General features: G+C 38.6%; 1 pseudogene; it reads left to right on the top strand.

Moving 5' to 3' along the window:
- The window catches only part of LOC127448037 (titin-like), a 23,832-nt pseudogene extending 7,134 nt beyond the window's left edge, over positions 1 to 16,698 (top strand).

Genomic DNA, 16,698 nt, shown 5'->3' with positions numbered 1-16,698 from the left:
AGTACAGTATTGTCTCTAAGGACACAGTTGCGTATCTGGAAATCAAAACATTTGAAAGTGCAGATGTTGGAGATTACCAATGCTGCATTATCAATGACGAAGGTAAAGTAACTACCAAAGCAGTGGCCAAGTTGAAAGGTTTGTATGATCAATAAAAATCTTAAGAAAATTATTTCTTATAGGTTGTTTTGTTTAATATGGACATATATAGGTTTCAGTATTTCTTCTTTCACACAGACCCACCATCCTTTGTAAAAAAAAGTTGAGAACAAAACTGGAGTTTTAGGCAGCACAGTGAAACTACAGGGAACTCTTAAGGGCTCTGCACCTATCACTGTCAAGTGGTTCAAGGATTCTGAGATACTCAGAGATGATGACCCTAACATTTCTACATCTTTTGAAAACAATATTGTTATTCTGGCAATAGCAAATGTCGGCATAAACCATGAAGGAAATTATACTTGTCAAGCCAAGAACGAGGCTGGAATGCAAAAATGCGAGGCCACTATATCAGTTCAAGGTTAGAATGAAACTAAAGCAATATCACAATGTTTCAATAGATGATATTTATTATTTAGTGCTTTAGAATTTTTTTTTTTTTTTTTTTTTGTTAAAGAACCAGCTAGGTTTCTTGAGAAACCATCATCCATCAGTGTGATCTTGAGTGCACTGTTGCAGGAAGTCAAGATCTCAAAATAAAATGGTTCAGAGATGGCAAAGAGTTGACGGGGAGTCGAAAATACAAAATCTCCTTCAAAGACAATGTAGCAGTCTTAAAAATCCTCTCAGAAGAGAGAGGAGATAACTGTGAATACACAGTGAATACACAGTTGAAGTTTCTAACTGGGTTGGAAAAGAGCAGTCCTCTTGCTCAGTCGTCATTCTTGGTTAGTCTTTTCCTTATTCCTCTTGCTTTTTTCCATAACATTTACATTTTTTAAGTGTTTTTATATTTTATTATTATTTTAATTATTTTATCAAAAACTACTTTTGAGCAGATAAAATTGTACCCCCAAGTTTCACAAAAACACTTAAAAATGTAGATGGTAATGTTGGGGCCAGTATTCAAATTGAATGCAAGGTGTCAGGATCCCAACCCATAACAATATCTTGGTTCAAGTAGGGCAAGGACGTTACAACTGGAACAAAATATCAAACTGAACTACATGAAGGCACTGCCTTACTGAAAATAACAGATTTAGAGACATCAGATGCTGGGGTTTTCACGTGCCAAGCAACTAATTCTGCAGGACACAGTGAAACAAGTGGAACGGTTTCTGTTAAAGGTTTGCTAAAGATCCAATTTTATGGTTTGAAAATATGTATATATTTTGTATTTCTTTGCAGTTGACTTGAACATACATTTGGTTATTAAACTGAGCTCTTCCCCCCACCCCCTCAAACTAAATTTAGAACCCCCAGTCTTCACCTTGACCAGCTGTCCTAAAAGCTGCTTTCACTGGGACAGCACCTTTTATTATTAAATGGTTCAGAGAAGACAAAGAAATGTTAACTGGAGGAACTTGTTTAATCAAGAAAGATGCCAACTCAAGTTCACTTGAGCTGCACTCTGTGAAACCATCTCAATCTGCCAAATACACATGCAAAGTGGCTAATGATGCTGGAAACGTTTCATGCACGGCTACCTTATTCGTATACCTTATTTTTTTTTATTTTTATTTTTTTTTTTTTGCAACATGATTCTTCAGTTGATTTATATTATTTTGTATCCTCTTTTTTAGAACCTCCAAAAATTGTGATGAAGCTTGATTTGACTAAACTTGTAATGAATGGGAGTCTTGCAACTTTGGAATGTAAAGTGACTGGCAGCCCAGAGATCGGCACTAGATGGTTTAAGAATGAGACAGAAATCATCTCAAATGATAAATACCAAATGACCTTCACCAACTCAGTTGCTACACTAAAGATTTTCAATTGCTGTGTTGAAGACAGTGGAGATTATATTTGCCATGCATCAAGCGATGCTGGCAGCGATAGATGCAGCTGCTTGGTTACAGACAGAGGTTTGTTCAAAGTAAACTATTCATTTTCCAAAGATGTTAAGGACATTTCCTGTTGATTAAAGCAGTTCTTCATGACCTAATTAGTGCTTTCTTATCTTAGAACCTCCTGCATTCGTGAAACCCATTGAATCCAAAGAAATTGTTAAAGGCACAGATGTTGTGTTGGAGGGAACTGTTTCAGGCTCTGTTCCCTTTGAGATATCCTGTTTCAAAGACTCAAAGCAGATCCGAAATGATAGAAGGCAGATCATAAGCCTGACAAATGATGTAGTGACTCTTCAGATTCTGAAATTAGATCCTGGAGATGCTGGAAAATATCAGTGCATTGTAGGAAATGAAGTAGGACAGACCTTGTGTGATTTTCATGTAACAATGAAAGGTTGGTGAGAACAGGGAATTCTTGAATTTCATTTGTCAACTAGAGGTACAGTGCTGCATGTGAACATTATGCCAATAACATCTTCAATTTATGTTCTTCAATTAGAGCCACCATCATTTGTGCAGAAGATAAACAACACAAATGTCCTTCTTGGTGGTGAGGTATCCTTAAAGTGTGTTCTGAAAGGGTCATTGCCTATGACTTTCTCTTGGATGAAAGATGACCATGAGATCAAAGAATCCGAGCATGTTCAGATGACTTCGGACTGCAGTGGTACACATTTGGTGGAAAGTATACTTGCCAAGTTCAGAATGAAGCTGGTAGTCAGAAATGCACAGCAGAATTGGTGGTAAAAGGTGTGTCATTATAAATACGTAAATTAGTATTAAACAATTATATGTCTTTATTTCATAGTTTCTTTGATCCATAGTTTTTTCAGGATTCAGTTTTGTCCAGATAATAGCTGTTTTTCATTCATGCTTTAATGTAGTTGCAGAGCCTGCAAACATCACAGAGCAAGCCAAGTCTATCAGTGTCACAGTAGGTGATCCTGCCACTCTAGAGTGCAGGTACTCTGGCTCTAAAGTTCTTCAAGCAAAATGGCTAAAGGATGGCAAGGAGCTGGCATCTGGCAAAAAATACAAAGTACAGAGCACTGATACAAGCTCTACATTAAAAATCCTCTCTATGGAGAAGAATGATGTGAATATATCTTCAAGGTTTCAAATGATGCTGGAAGCAGCACATGTGAGGCAGTCGCGACTGTTTTAGGTTAGTATGTTAGACAGGAAAAACATGCCAAAATTCCATTTATTGCTTTGTAGGAATTCATTTTAGATCAACCTTTGAAATGTTGTCTTATTTTCCTCTTAATGTAACAGATCAAATAATGAAACCTTCTTTCACAAGAACATTGAAGGCAATGAAGAGTATTAAAGGATCATTTGCTCAACTGGAGTGTCTGGTCTCTGGGTCTCTTCCCATAACTGTCACTTGGTTCAAGGAAAATAAGATGCAGACAGATGAGAAATACAAATGCATGTTCTTTGAGAATGCAGCATCTTTGGATATCAGTCATCTTGATAGCTCAAACAGTGGCAATTACACTTGCATTGCTAAAAACCCGAGCAGGCACCATCCAGAATTCAGGCACACTGAAAGTTAAAGGTTAGTACTTGATTGTTTTGTGAATGATGATTTAATTTGTTAGTTTGTAAAGTTGTGAGTTGTGCAGTTACAGTACTTTTAACTCTATTAGCCCATCATTGCATTCTTTGTTAGACTTATTTCAGCTGAAGTGTAAATATGTTTAGCAGCTTTGCCTAGATGTGGTAAATGTAAAATGCTGGAAAATATCAGTGCATTGTAGGAAATGAAGTAGGACAGAAATGTATAATATGCATTTGTATTGTGTAGAATAAAAAAGCCTTCCCAAATTTGCATTTGTTCTTATATACAGAACCTCCTTCAATCATTGAGAGGCCTGAATCACAAGATGGATCCAGAGTGAAGTTTAATGTGCTTGTGTCTGGAACACCACCACTGACCATTAAGTGGTTTAAAGATAAGAAAGAAGTTTCATCAGGAATTGACTGTTCAGTTCACAAAAGTGACTCTTCCAGCTCATTTGAGCTTTTTTTCGCTAAGCTCTCAGACTCTGGAGATTATGTCTGTGAAATAAGTAATAATGTTGGATCTGATGTTTGCCAAGCAACACTTTTCGTCAAAGGTTTTCAACAAAATTATTTTTTAATAAATTATTTCTTTTCATAAACCTTTGTTAAATGATTCAATACGTTTTTATTTTCTTGTACATCTTTACAGAACCCCCCAGATTCAAAATGTCAGTTGTAAAACCTGACCAATTGATAGTTTTCGAATGCCACATTACGGGCACTCCAGAGATAGATACATACTGGTTCAAAGATGGGAATGAAATAAGTCCAAGTGACAAGCATAAAATTACTTTTGTCGATTCTGTGGCTCGGCTTGAGATAAGCAGTAGTGATATCAAAGACACAGGAACTAACCTTTCACTCTGTGCTAAGAGTGAAAGGTTAGTTCCTTGTGAATTTAATATATGTTTCAGTGATTAGCATGATTCTTGCCCAGAAAGCGGATTTTTTCCGTTTTTATTTCAAGCGTTTTCCCTCTTTCAGATCCACCAGTTCTTGTCAAGCCATTGAGTCCTCTTGAGATTGTTAATGGCTCAAATGCATATTTTGAATGTCATGTACCTTTTGAGGTCACCTGGCAAAAGGATTTAAAGGACATTAAATCAAGTCTTAAGCATGTAGTTTTGCAGAAGAATGGCTCTGTAATGACTCTCGATGTACAGGAATGTGATGCTTTAGATATTGGAGAGTATCAATGCATTGTTGCAAATGAAGTCGGGAGTTGTTCAAGTCAGACTACACTCAGCATCCAAGGTTAGCTTTGACCTATGTTTAATATCAGTTTTACATGTTTATCATTTGATTTTTTTCACATTCTTAAACATTTTTGCACATCCTATCAGAGCCCTCATCGTTTGTGGAGAGGATTGAGAATGTTGTCACAGTTCTTGGAAAGGTGGCTGAGTTTAAGTGCTGAGTTGTAAGAGGTTCTTCACCTCTGTTAATACAATGGCAAAAAGATGAAAACTGGATCTTGGAGGATCCTAACATTGAGAGGACCTTTGAGAACAATATTGCCACTTTGAGAATACCTGTGTCTGAGTCCACCCACAGTGGAAAATACACCTGCCAGGCTGTAAATGAGGCAGGGCAAGAGAAGTGTTTTGCAACCCTTTTTGTGCAAAGTTGGTTATTTTTGCAAGTGCTTATTGGAACTGCCAATCCTAAAATCTTGCTATTATAAATATATTTATGTTATGTTATCTCCAGAACCACCCAAGATAACTGAGAAGCCAGATGTGATTAATGTCACCGCTGGAGATCTAGTTAGTTTTGAGTGCGAAGTCATCGGCTCTCCTGAGCTGAAATTGAAATGGAGTAGAGATGGCAAGGAAGTGGTACCATCAAGACAGCATAGCCTGAGCTTTGTCAATAATGTTAGCCAACTTAAGATTCAGTCTGTCCAACTGAAGGACAAAGGAACTTATGAGTTTGAGGTTTCAACCACATTAGTGCCTGCCAGTGCAAAGTGACTTTGAATGTCCTAGGTTAGTGTTCAATTATAATAAATAGAATAATTAGACACAATTAAATGAATTATATGGATATTTATGATTTTCACTTTTCTTTGTCTTGCAAACAGAGCGAATAATTCCCCCATCCTTTGTCAAACCTCTGATGGAGATGGAGGAAATCTTGGGCACAAATATTCAAATCGGATGCAAAATATCAGGCTCGCTCCCCATAACTGTGGAGTGGGTGAAAGATGGAACAAAACTGTCAGGAAGAACCAAGCATAAACTGCTTCAGGATGACAATAGCATGTCTATGGAAATCGAGTCTTTAGAAAAAGCAGACACAGGAACATACACTTGCAAACTTACAAAGCAGGAAGTTGTGAATGTAGTGGAACACTGAGGGTGAAAGTTCAGATGGCCAAAGTCGTACTAGTACATTTCATTCTTACATACATACATCAAATCTAAGATGGGTGCCAGTTTCTTAACAGATGTATTTATGTTTCTTTCCCATTAATGATTTAGAGCCACCAGGCTTTGTGCTAGTTCCAGAATCACAGGCGATCATTCCAAATACCACTGTTCGCTTTAAGAGTACCTTTAAGGGAATACCTCCCTTCACTGTGTAATGGTTCAAATATGACACTGAGCTTCTCTGTGGACCTTCCTGTTTTACTGGCCTGAAAGGCTTCTCGTGCTTCCTAGACTTTTTTGCCGTCGGAATTGTGCACAGGGGAATTTACTCTTGCCAAATCAACAATGATGCTGGAACCGCTAAATGCATCACAACCTTGTTGGTAAAAGGTTGGACCTTTTTTAAGTACCCTTATCAACGTTCATCATAGTCATTCTTTTATTGTGTTTTACCATTTGCATGCTCTAGTCTCGTTCATGTGAATTGTCTGTCTGCTTTTCACCATCATCTTACCTCATCAGTTTTCTTCATTATGCTTCACTCCCTTTCAGCCATCATTTCAGCTTGCATTTTTATGAAGTCATCCTCAGTCCTCCTTTTTATGTTGCATGTACATCATTGGGATAACATGTCTAATTTGAGAGCCACTTCAGCTTGAATGCAATGTTACTGGCACAGCTCCTCTGAAAATTAGCTGGTACAAAAATGATGCCTTACCCAGTGATGGTGACAACTTGAGAATGACTTTTGATGACTCTGTAGCAGTCCTTGAAATTTTCAAGTCAAGCTTTGAGGATAATGGTGTGTATACCTGTGAAGCCCAGAATGATGCAGGAACTAAGAGTTGCAGCACCACACTCACAGTCAAAGGTTAGACAGTTGATAGATCTTTCATTTACCAGTTTTATACCTGTAACAGATGTTTCGGAAGATTTATTAATTAGTAATGATCTGTTGATTGATTTTCATATAAAATTCAATCTACGCAAGTTCTCTTTTTTTTATTTGAAATCTGTTTTTGTAGAGCCACTTACTTTCCACAAAGTGCCAACACCAGTTGAGGGACTAAAGGGGAGATGTCAGTCTTAACTGTGAGCTGAAAGGCTCAGCGCCTTTTGAGATAAGCTGGTATAAAGATAAAAAACAGTTGAAGGAAAGTAGGAAGTATAAATTTGTGTCTGAGGGATGCTCGGCAACCATCCACATCCTTAGACTGGAGGCATCAGATGCAGGGGAATATGAATGCAAAGCATCCAATAATGTAGGAAGTGATTCCTGCCAGGGCACAGTAAAGCTAAGAGGTTAGTAAGATAGCAGGTCAAAGTATTCGATATTTTAGATATATTAGAAAAGGGTTTCCTGAGCTGGTCACGTGACGCCATGCAAGGAGCAGACGTGTGAGCGACGAGGTCTGCGCACTTCGCTGAATTTTTGATTATTTTCATGTTATAATCTGGTGAATTTTGAAATACACAGTTACACATTTGTCCTTTCTTGCAAAACATGGCAAAGAAGTCAAAATCCTCGGGCTCTGGAGACATTAAAAGACACTTACGTGTTCAGGATGAAAGCCCCGACAGGCCTACAGACTTGGGGACCGCGCGGCGGGAGAGGAGATCCAGCGTCAGTTGTCCAACATGTCGGTGATGTTGACAAAGATTCTTGCTGACTTGGAGGATCTCGCTGTAATACGTCGATCGATTAGGTTAGGTACAAGAGTGACTGATGTTGAAAAACGAATAGATTTTCTGGAATCTTCGGAGAGGGAATTAACCGCTAATCCATCCGCGACCAAAGTTGATTTGGAACATCTTGAAAAGCTCGAAGATCTTGAGAATAGAAGCCGCAGGAATAACGTTCGAATTGTTGGAATTCCTGAGGGCAGAGATATGGTGAAATTCCTAGATGAGTTTTTCCCGAGTCTGCTCGACATAACAGGCCACAAGCTGGAAATCGAGCGCGCTCACAGAGTGCCGGCTCACAGATCTGCTGAGGGAGATAGGCCCAGATTGATTCTGGCCAGATTTCTGAGATCATCCGATAAAGATCTTGTGTTGCGCCAGGAGCAAAGGGAAGCTTTCTTGGAAGAACCATAATATTTTCTTGTTCCCGGACTTTGCGAGTTCGAAAAGAGAGAAATGCGATCGGTTCAAGGAATGCAAGAAACTCTTACATCAGAAAAAGATCTCGTTTGCTCTGATGTTTCCTGCCAAACTGAGAATATAAACGAAGGTCGGTCGCAAAGTATTTACATGTCCAAAACAGGCAATATCTTTTATAGAATCAATGTCTGAGTAAACCATTGGATGTTTCTCATGTGAGTGGGCCTGACTCACTGTACTTACTCTTGAGGAAGCTGGGAGACATTTAGGATTTTTGCGTTGGCTCCGCCTAGTGGCTGGAGCTTGTTTTGTGAATAACACTTTTCCTTAAAGAAACTTTTGCACTGATGAAAGATTACATTTGCATTGAAGTTCCCAGACAGATTGAGAGTGGACATTACGGATGACTGCAAAATATCTACATGCTCACACAAAGGATGTCTTTTATAAAGTTGACAGATTGTGCAAGTCATGGTATATACGTTTATGCAGCCTCCAAGTGAATTGACTTGACCATCCGGGGAACAGGGATGCTGGGTTTTTTTCTTTTTGTATTGGTTCCGCCTAGCGGCTGGAGCTTGTTCTATTGAATAACACTCCTTTGGAACAGCTGTGGATTAATCTGTTCGTTCTTCGTGCTTATTCCTCCTGCTGACTGTAGTTTGTTTTGTTGAGTTTTTTTTTACGAGACATTGGAATGATTACGTCATCTGCTGCACTCATAACAGCTGGCTCACTGAACATTTGTTTGTCAACCGAGGAATCTGAATGGTTTTATATCAGCTGGAATTTGTTTTGTGGATGATCACACCATTGAGACAGTTCTGTGAATGAATCAACACATTCTTTGTGTTCATTCTTCCTATTTGATGGGTTTATTTTACAAAGTATTTTCTGTTATGTAATTTGTGAGGCAAAATTGTTGTCGTGGGGACTCGTGGGTGTTCACGGACCTTTTGCGTTTAGAGGGATTGACGCCGGTTGGCGCTGTTGTTCTTTTTTCTGTTTGTTTTGTTCGGGGGGATGTTCGGTGGTTGATTGTTTCACTAATGGGGAATGTGGTCTGTATAATTTTGTTTTTCACACACAATTTTTTTATTTTTTTATTATATCAATATGTCAGTTGTTAATATGAGTGTACTATCTCTCTCCACATGGAATGTAAATGGGTTGGGGCACCCCATAAAAAGAAGGAAGGTTATTTCTTTTCTTAAACGTAAGAAATATGATATAGTGTTTCTTCAAGAAACACATCTCTCCCCGCAGGAAGCTGAAAAATTTGGGAAGATATGGGGTGGACATGTTTTTTTTAGTGCTGGCTCAAGTAAGAGCAAGGGAGTCATTATATTGATTAATAAACATCTACAATTCAAATGTCTCAAACAGACTAAAGATAAATTAGGAAGAGTCATTATTGTGTTAGTTGAAATTCAAGGGCAAAGACTGATTTTGGCTAATATTTACACACCTAACACTGATGATCAAGGCTTTTTTATAGATCTTGAAGGGATGTTGCAAGCCGCTGGCACCCCTCATGATATAATATTGGGAGGAGACTTTAATCTTTTGATGGACTCAGCCCTTGATCATAGTGAAGCAAAAGTGTGTAAGCCCCCTAGAGCAACATTGATGCTTCACAGGATGTGTACAAATCTTGGTCTTATGGATATTTGGAGACTTTTGAACCCATCTGGTAGGGACTATACATTTTTTTCATCAGTCCATAAGATTTATTCTAGAATAGATTTTTTTTTTTTATATATCCAAATCCCTTATTTTATCTGTTGTGGATTGCTCAATTGGAAACATTTTAGTCTCAGATCACGCCCTGGTGAGTTTAGAAGTGATGCCACATATAGAGAAAAATAAATCATATAGTTGGCGCCTTAATGTGTCCCTTTTGCAAAATCCTGATTTCCAACAAATGTTAAAGACTGAAATCAATGTTTATATGGAGACCAACTGGTCCTTGGTATCCTCTGTGGGCGTGGCTTGGGAGGCACGTCAGGCGCTTCTTAGGGGTTGGATCATACAGTATGCCTCATTCATCAAAAAATCCAATGCACGAGAACTTGTGGAGTTGGAAGAGAATATTAAAAGTGCAGAGGCAGAGCTGAAGCGCCGTATGTCAGCTGATGGCCTCAGAGAATTGACCCAATTGAAATACAGATATAATACTATTTTGTCACGGAAAGTGGAGTTTTGGTTATTCGGGGCAAGACAGTTATACTTTGAGTCGGGTGACAAAGCAAGGAAGCTTTTGGCTAGATATAAAGCAGAGAGAGTCTCTTTCTATCATTCCCAAAAAATTTTAATTCAGCCATTGATATTAATAATGCCTTTAAAGAGTTCTATATTGATCTTTATAGTTCCACGTCTTCGTCTACTGATGAAGATATTAGAAACTTTGTGGAACCATTAGAACTTCCTAAACTGACGATTGAGCAAAAAAACTTTCTTGATTCTGAGATAACCTTGGAGGAGCTTGATGAGGTAATTAAGTCCCTACCTACTGGCAATGATTTTGCAGCTGAATTTTTTAGATCTTATGCTACAGAACTGGCTCCACTTTTGTTAGAAGTTTATACTGAATCATTAAAGAATGGAAAGCTTCCACCAACCATGACACAAGCCCGGATCAGTCTGATTCTTAAAAAAGACAAAGATCCAAGTGAGTGTAAAAGTTACCGTCCAATCTCCCTGATCCAACTAGAAGTAAAAATATTGTCAAATATTGTATTCTGGCTAATCGATTAAGTAAAGTTATGACATCTCTTATACATATAGATCAGGTGGGGTTTATTCGGAGCGTAGCTCTTCTGATAACATCAGGCGTCTCATCAATATTATGTGGTCAGTGGCAAATTATCAGTCTCCGGTCGCTGCCATCTCACTTGACACCGAAAAGGCGTTTGATATGGTAGAATGGGATTATCTTTTTAAGGTTTTGGAAATGTATGGGTTCGGAAATACTTTTATTGGATGGATTAAGTTACTTTATAGACACCCTGTAGCAGCGGTACAAACAAATGGATTAATTTCAGATTATTTTACTTTGGATAGGGGAACTCGGCAGGGCTGCCCTCTTTCCCCTTTATTGTTCTGTCTTGCCCTGGAACCATTAGCAGCCACGATAAGAAAGGAGGATGATTTTCCAGGGGTGGTGGCGGGAGGTGTGGCGAATAAACTTCTGCTTTACGCAGATGATATTTTATTATTTGTCTCTGAACCTACTAGATCTATGCCTTGCCTCCACAGAATTATTAATTCCTTTTCCAAGTTCTCAGGATACAAAGTCTAAGTCTAAATCCAAAGCTTTGGCTCTGACAGCGTACTGTCCAGTAACAGCTTTCCAGCCGGGCGCCTTCCAATGGCCCAAACAGGACATTAAGTATTTGGAGATTTTACTTCCAGCAAATTTGTCTGATTTAGTTAGTGTCAATTTTGACCCTTTAATAAAAAGATTTTTGAGCGATGTGGGCAGGTGGGATTCATTACATTTATCTATGATTGGGAAGGTTAATGTTATTAAAATGAATTGTATTCCAAAATGTAACTACCTGCTACAGTCCCTACCTGTAGATGTCCCCCTCTCTTATTTCAAGCAATTCGATAGCATAGCGAAATCCTTCATTTGGAATGGTAAATGTCCCAGATTGCATTTTAATAAGTTACATAGGCCGATTGACAAAGGTGGGCTAGGCCTACCCAAGATTTTGTTTTATTACTATGCGTTCAGTCTCAGACATTTGGCTCATTGGTCGCTTCCACCTGAAAGAGCCCCTCCCTGGTTTGTTATTGAACAGGCAGTTCTTGCCCCTATTTCACCGTTACAAAGCATCTCTATCAAACTAATTGGAAAAGTTAAGTTACACCCCGTTATTTAGAATTTACACTCGGTATGGACTAAAGTGTCCAGATTGTTTAAATTGGACACTTATTAAATGTTGCCTCAAGCATATGGCAGAACCCAAGATTGTGTATTGGCAAGTCCCCTTTCTGTTGGCCAGAGTGGATTGTGAAGGGGGTTGCTACACTCGGTGACCTATATGAAAGTGGTGTGTTGAGATCGTTTGAAAACTTGGTCCAACATTTTGGGATCCCCAGACCTCAGTTTTATAGGTATTTACAATTGTGCCAGATGCTTTGGGAGAGATTGCGGTTTTGGAAAAGGTCATGAGGCATCAGTGTACTACTCCCTGTTAATTCAGAGTATGGGGGATGGAGCTTTAACTTCTATTAAGAAATTATGGGAGAAAGATTTGAATTTGGTATTGGAGGATGGAGTGTGGACTAAGATTCTGAAAAATGTAAAGTCTGCTTCTAGAGATGCAAGGGTTCGTCTTATGCAATTTAAGATTTTACAAAGACTTTTTTGGACCCCCTCTAGATTATACAGGCTTGGTCTTAAAGACACACCCACATGCTGGCGATGCCAATCAGAAGTTGGAGACATAGCCCATGTTTATTGGGGATGCGTTAAGATCCAAGATTTTTGGTTAAAGATTCAGAATTATTTGCGTGACATTCAAATTTTACTTTGCCCCAGACTTTGCATCTTGGGCGATGGGGAAGTTATAAATTCGGGTGACAAATATATAAAAAAAATTGGGTTCTGACTAGCGTGATGATTGGTAGACAAATTATTTTAAGGGGATGGAAGTCAGACGGAGCGCCACCATTTCCAGAGTGGTGTGCGGAGATGGGCAGGGTGGCGGCTTATGAGAGGATGATAGATGGAAGGCTGGGGCGGGAGGACTTATTTTTCAGGAAGTGGGGTAGGTATTTGGCAGTTTTGGAGGACTCTAGGGGAAAGGATGAGGAGGGAGATGTTTAGTTTAATTATGTATATTTATTATATATATATTTTTTTATAATTTTTTATTTTTTTTATTGTTTGTGTGTGTGTATTATTTTATGTGACCACAGGGGTGTTCTTTGGGGTAGGGTGGGGTTGGTGTTTGGGGAGGGATGTTAATGAGTGTTAAAAGTTAAATGTTGATTCGGTGTGTATATGTTGTGTTTTTCTCTGTTGTGCTTTCTTTTTGAATCAATAAACAATGTTATTTACAAAGAAAAGGGTTTCCTTTGGCTTACACATGCCTTCCTGCTATTCAGGGCCACCAGCCTTTGTGAAGAAATTGTCCAATACAATAGCCATCTCTGGTGAGGAGGTGATTGTGATGGCTACAGTCAAAGGCTCTCAGCCTATGACAGTGTCTTGGGTTCAAGATAAAGACTACATTCTCAGAGATGGTGACAACAGAAAAATTATATTTGAGAATAGTCAAATCACCCTAAGGATCTTTAAAGCTGACTCTACAACTGCTGGAAAATATACCTGCCAGCTCAAAAATGATGCTGGTGTTACGGAATGCACAGCTAACCTAACTGTCTCAGGTTTGTAAGAATCTGTTAAAGGCCACATACATTTAGGTAACCTACATTTAAGTTTTACAGTTAACTTTCAACCTACATTTAATGCTTCTACATTTTTAGAACCTGCAGCAATTGTGGATAAGACAGAGTCAAACAGTGTCACTGCTGGTGACAACGCAGCCTTAGAGTGCACTGTATCTGGAACACCAGAGCTTCAACCAAAATGGTACAAGGATGGCATGGAACTGTCTTCAGGCAAGAAATACAAAATCAGCTTCTCAAAAATGCTCTCTAGTCATAAGATCTTTCAACAGAAATAAGTGATACTGGAGAATACACATTTGAGATCAAGAATGAAGTTGGCAGTGATAGCTGCAAAATGCACCTAACTGTTTTAGGTCAGTAATGCTAAATATTCAGGTATAAATATTTTTATTTTTTAATTTTTTTCGAATTGCTTGTGATTTTGTATTTAGTTAAAAGTTGAATGTTTTTTGTCAAACAGACAAAATCGTCCCTCCTTCATTCTCACGAAAACTGAAGGACATGCAGATTATTGTTGGAAAAGCAACTGAAATGGAATGTAAAGGGTTTGCACCTCTCACCATCTCTTGGTACCACAGCGATGAGGAGATCAAAAGTGGGCCAAACTATGAGATTACATTTGCTTAGAATACTTGCACATTGAAAGTGCCAACTTTAAAACTTTCAGACTCGAGCACATTCAAATGTAAAGCAGTAAACTGTGCAGGGGTTGCAGAGACATATGCTTCCCTAGTTGTTAAAGGTTAGTGTTTCAGTGTAAAATTTATCTTTTTTTGTTGTGGAATTGATCCTAATATGAAAATTATTTATTTATTCACCCTTAAGTTGTTCCAAACTTGTATGACTTTTTTTTTTCTTCTGTGGAAGACAAAAGGAGATTCAAATGTTGGGGGCTGACAGCCTTTGTCACCATTCACTTTCATCTGATCTTTTTTCCATGCAATGAAAGAGAATGGTGACCAAGACCATTCTTCCCAACATCTCCTTTTGTGTTCCACGGAAGAAGGTCATATGGGTTTGAATGATATTATTGTGAGTAAATGACAAAAGAATTAGCATTATTTTATGAACTTACACTGTAATTGCAGATGTAAATCGTTTGATTTAAAGTTGACAAGTCCTGAGACACATTTCACAAGCTTTTCATTGTCATATTTACTGTAGAACCTCCGTCTTTTGTGACCACACCTCAGCCGGTGGAAGCACTCCCGGGTACAAATGTTATCTTTACAGCAACCGTTAAAGGAAGTGCCCCAGTGAAACTGAAGTGGTTCGGGGCAGTAAGGAAACAGTGTCTGGGAGAAGCTGTGAGATTGCTTTAAGAGGAGATACTGCAATTCTGGAACTCTACAACATTGACAAATCTCATGCTGGCCAGATCATTAATGATGCAGGGAAGGACAATTGCCCTGTGAATTTGTTTGTAAAAGGTCAGATTTATATTAGACATATGACAAATTGATTCTTGCATATTTGTGACAGCTTTTTGTCTCATATGTCTTACATGACTTCTTTGATTCAGAGGCTGCACACTTTGTCAAGAAGCTAAAGAACCTCTATGTTGAAATGGGCAAATCGCTGATACTTGAATGCACATATGCGGGAAGCCCAAAGACTCTTGTGAAATGGCATAAAGATGGCCAGGAGATTTACTCTTTAAATATAAAATTTATAAAAGGGTCATAATTATGTATTTTCTGAATGCAGAGCAAAAAGTACCACCAAGCTTTGACTTGCCTCACAGCCAGTGACTGTGGCTGAGGGTGAAACACTAACCCTCGGATGCATGTGCGTGGATTTCAACCAATTAAGATTCAGTGGATGAAGGACAGGCAAGAACTTTCTTCATCTGCAAAAACTAAGATCACATTTGTAGATGGCACTGCCACATTGGAGATGATCCATCTATCTAAGACAGATGCAGGGGATATATACCAGGCGGTGTGTGAAAAAAGCTCGGAAGATCATCAGAGACTCCAGCCACCCGTGCCATGGGCTGCCCTCACAGTTACCATCAGGCAGGCGGAATCACAGCATCAGGACACCAGCCGACTTCATGACAGCTTCTTCCCCCAAGCAATCAGACTTTTGAACTCTTGATCTCTCATGATCAATATACATCAGCACTGCACTTTATTAATCTTATTATCTCACACTGGACTGTCATATATTATATTCTCTCTTAACAACAACTGACTATCAACCGACAGCCTGAATGTCATAACAGTACAATACAACCTACTGTACATTTTATATATACTATATATACTATTTGTATTGTATAATGTGTATTCTATATTGTGTGTATTGTATACTGTACATTGTATGTTATTATTTGTATATTGTGTTTCACTTTACACAGCTGTGGATGGTTTATGTCTGTTTATAAGGTTTATTGTTCTTGAATGTAAACAAGGATGTTTATTCTGGAAGGGGGGCATATGTAACAGACTTAATTTTGAATTTAGTTTAATTGTTGTAACATTGAGTGTCTTTCCACTGTACTGTGTATATGTGTGTGTGCAGTACATTTTCCCATCGGGGCTTGCCGTAGATGGTGAGTGTGCATGCGCACTGGGGTTTTGAGTGCTTACAGTAGATAGAAGAACTGTGGTGAACTCTCCAAGAAGCTTGGTACATCCTATATGCCAACAACCAAGAAAAACTGTGTCCAGGTGTACCTAGGAGAATTGGGGCTGTTTTAAAGGCAAAGGTGACCACAGCAAATATTGCTTTAGCTTTTTTTTTATCTTTACTGGACTTTGTATGATGTTAACTGATAAATGAAAACTATTTGTAGCTCAGGTGGTAGAGCGGGTTGGCAGTTTGATTCCTGGCCCACATGACTCCACATGCCAAAGTGTCACTGGGCAAGACACTGAACCCCAAGTTACTCCCAATGGCAGGCTAGCGCCTTGCATGGCAGCTCTGCCATCATTGGTGTGTGAGTGTGTGCGTGAATGGATGAATGAGTCACAGTGTAAAGCGCTTTGGATCCGCTAAGGTTAAAAAAGCGCTATATAAGTGCAGACCATTTACCATTTTTGAAGACATCCTCACTATACAACATTTTTCACAAGTCCCTAAAACTTCTGCACAGTACTGTATGTATGTGTGTGTGTGTGTATATTATATATATATATATTAAAAGTACATAACAACATATAAATACATAATATCAAATACATAACTACAAACTAATAAAAAGTGAATAAATTTAA

The sequence above is a fragment of the Myxocyprinus asiaticus genome, chromosome 11 (genome assembly GCF_019703515.2).
Source record: "Myxocyprinus asiaticus isolate MX2 ecotype Aquarium Trade chromosome 11, UBuf_Myxa_2, whole genome shotgun sequence".
Taxonomy (NCBI): Eukaryota; Metazoa; Chordata; class Actinopteri; order Cypriniformes; family Catostomidae; genus Myxocyprinus; species Myxocyprinus asiaticus.
The sequence above is the reverse complement of the archived record's forward strand: the minus strand, read 5'-3'. Positions and strand labels throughout refer to the sequence as shown.